The following is a 3,752-nucleotide window of genomic DNA, read 5'->3' as shown; positions in this document are numbered from 1 at the left end:
CTGCCCCTGAGAAGGTTAAGTGCCCAGGCGCTGGGCTAGTGAGAGGAAGCAGGGAGGAAAATGCGGGGTGGGAGCCCTTGGAGAGAGGTCCACATCTCGTTTGTTTCCTTCCTAGCAGGGCAGGTCAAGATTGGAGGTGGGAACGAGCCCTGCTACCCCGCAAGGCCCGCGGGGAGCCCAACAGGCTGCCTTTCCTGGGAGAATTAACACTTCTGCTTGGTTCCGTAGTTTGCATCTTGTTATGAACAGTCGCTCTGATTTGTTTTTATTTTTAAAACTTTTGTATTATGGAATTTAAAAAAATCAAAAGTAAAGAGAATAGTATAGTGAACCTGCAAGTGCTCAGCTCCAGCTTAATTGTCAACACCTTTCTTTCTTCTGTCTTTATTAAACTTATTGAAGAAACATTGTTTAATGACATTACATAAATTTCAGGGTACAACATTATAATTTGAAATCTGTGTACGCTCTTGCGTGCTCACCACCCTAAGTGCAGTCTCCCTCCGTCACCATATATTTGACCCCCTTTACTCACTTCTCCCTCCCCCTCTGGTAACCAACATTCTGTCGTCTGTGTCTATGAGTTTGTGTTTGTTTTGTTAGTTCCTTTGTTACTTTTTTGTTTTAAATTCTACTTAGGAGTGAAATCATATGATCTGTGTCTGTTTCCATCTGTCTTGTTTCACTCACCATAATACCCTCAAGATCCATCCATGTTGCCACAAATGGCAATATTTCACCTTTTTTATAGTTGTGTAGTATTCCACATCTTCTTTATCCATTCATCTGCCGATGGACATTTGGGTTGTTTCCATGTCTTGGCTATTGTAGATAATATTGCAATGAACAGAGGGGGTGCATATATCTTTACAAATAAGTGTTTTTATGTTTTTCAGGTAAATGCCCAGAAGAGGAATTGGTGGGTTATATGGTATTACATTCTAAATGTTTAAAGGAAACTGCATACTGTTTTCCATAGTGGCTGCACTCCATTCTTCTTTCTACTCTCCCTTCCTATCACAGAAGCTAACTTTTAGAAAACATAATTGCAATAATATTATTCTACCTTACGAAATCACGAATAATTTCTTAATGTCAGCTGACTATGATTTATGATGGCTATTCCTTGAGCAGTTATTATTGGCCAGGGCTGTGCTTAGTGTTTTAACCCATGCTGTTTACTTTTGTCGAGGGCTCTACTTTTGCCTACAGCTGGTGGTAGACAGAATTGTGCCAAATTGTTGCTGGCCTACAGTAGCTGATGGAGCATGAATTAGAGAACATGATCCACCAAGGGCCAGACATGCCTCACTGTGTCCCAGACCTCTTCAAAATTTTAATTGATGCTTATCCTTCCAGAAAAAATGCATACACGGAATTTGGATTTAAATTCCGAGGCTTCCGGTCTAATTCTCACAGGCTGTCTGAACCCAAGTACAGTTCACAAACTACAGGGCTGGACTGAGGTGGCCCTTGAAGTCCCTTGGAGCCCCCATGGATGGGATCCAGAGGATTCAGGCCCCACCATGAGAGCTGCTGGCTTTCCCTCTTGTTTGCTAGGAGTTCTGGGGCCTGAGCACAGCAAGAGAGCCAAGCTAGAGGGCAGGCCTGCTTTTCCCAGGAAGAAGCTCTATATTGAAGACATATGTGAGCTCAGGCTGGAGGTGGATTCTCCTTTGTACCCCAGAAGAGCATCTTTCCTCACAACCCTCTCTTTTCCTTTCCTATCTCACAATATGGATTTTATTGATTTTTTTTTTTTAAACCGAGTGATGTACTCTACCTATATCAATTAGGGATGATGTAGATGAATAAAGTCAAGACTAAAGCTTTTGTAGAATGAGATGAATACATAAAATAGAGTGCCTCGTTCTACTATGGGGGGAACTGCCAAACTATAGGCCTCCTCACAGGACATGGAATATTCTGCAATACTCCGACCTCATGAATCTTCTTGTGAATACATTTACCAAAGAGCCCTGGGTTTAAGATAAAGCAAAACAAAGAACATTATTAGCAACCATTTGTTCTCTGTGGCCAACCTGACACTCTGTGCCAATTCTAAGAAAGAACTCTATAAAATATTAACATGACAAAGAACTTTAGTCATGATAAAGATGTAGAATTTAGGTTAGCTAAATGGAAGAACATACAAATGTGGAAGGACAGCTTGCGGTGATGAATGGACTCCATGGCTATGAAGATCAACTTACAGAAGATTAATAGAATGGGAGACATATAATATCTGGGCTTCCAGCTGTTGAATGATGCTGAACTTACTGACTTTGAAGATAAGCTGAGATAAAAGACATTCAGTCCAAATGGAGAGAAAATACTTTAAAATAAGCCTAATGCTAGCAACTAAATTAAGGCAGTAAATATATCTGTGGTTCCAGCTCATTTACTGCTATAGAGACTACAGATCATTATAATGAGCAGAAGATTATTAACCACAAAGTGCCCTATGCATCACAAGGAATGCGAGCCATTTACTCCTTCAATCAAGGGAAATCTAGTTGTCCTGACAAGATAAGGAAGCTTTCACACACTAGTTGGAAACCAAGAAAATTGAGAACGTCATATGGAATGATTTTAAAACATCAAGAGGTGGGGTCTATGTCCCCTTCTCTTGAATTGGGATGGGTTTAGGACTGCTTCAGCCAACAGAGAATGGCAGAAGGGTAATGTCCGGTCTCCTGGGGCTTGATCATACAAGGTATGCAGCTTCCATCTGGCTCCTTTGGAACACTTACTTCCAATGCTCACTCTTGGGATATGCCCACTGAAATCCAGCCACTCAGCTGGGAGAGACTCAGGCCACGTGGACAGGTGCTCATGTCAACAGTCCCAGCCTTCGAGGCTTCTAAGCCCCGGCACCACATGATTCCAGCGTCGGGTCTTTGAGTTACCTCCAGCTGTTCGTCTTTCCAGCTGGGACTTCAGACATCGTGGAGAAGAAACTAGTTATCCCCCATTGCCCTGTCTAAATTCTTGACTCCCAAAATCTGTGAACATAATAAAATAGTTTAGTGCCGCAGTTTTAGTCATTGTTGTGTAGCCAAAGATAACAAAAATATCGAACAATAGACAAAAATAGGCCAGATACAGTGAGATGGAATTTGCCTTTAAAAGTTTAGTCTTAGCAGAGATCAGTGGGACATAAACTGAACAAGATCGGTAGGGCTCACTGAATTCCAGGCTGTACTCTGCCTGTCCTAGTTACACGGCCCTGGGGAAGTTATTGTCTCTGTGCCCAGCATCCTCATCTATAAAATAAGAAGAATAACAGTACCTGCTTCACCAGCAGGTTGTGAATTGTAAATACATGTGAAGCACTTAGAGCATGATGAGCACACCATAATTGCACACGTGATCATGCACTGGGGCCACAACACAGGAGAAAAGGCTCGTGGACTTGTTTCAAGAAAAGTAGATGTGTGTAATGGATTTGATTAATAGGTTTTACAGTTTTATAATAAGTTCACAATGGCTTCCTTTAAATCTGAGCTTTATAATTTTTTTTAAACTGTGACCCACAGTAAGAAACACATTTCCTCTTGTGACCTAGTACACACAACGTCTACTTCTATAAAAACCTCTATAAAAGTTTCATTGAATAATATTTGCCCATACAACATGCAATGCACTCTGATATTTTCTATTCTGTTCTATTTAATTTTATAAAATCCACTAAATTGATCTCATAACCTGCTAAATGGGTCAAATCTACAATTTGAAAAACAGTGCCTTAA

The sequence above is a fragment of the Pteropus alecto genome, unplaced genomic scaffold (genome assembly GCF_000325575.1).
Source record: "Pteropus alecto unplaced genomic scaffold, ASM32557v1 scaffold288, whole genome shotgun sequence".
NCBI lineage: Eukaryota > Metazoa > Chordata > Mammalia > Chiroptera > Pteropodidae > Pteropus > Pteropus alecto.
Note: the sequence above shows the minus strand (reverse complement) of the source record.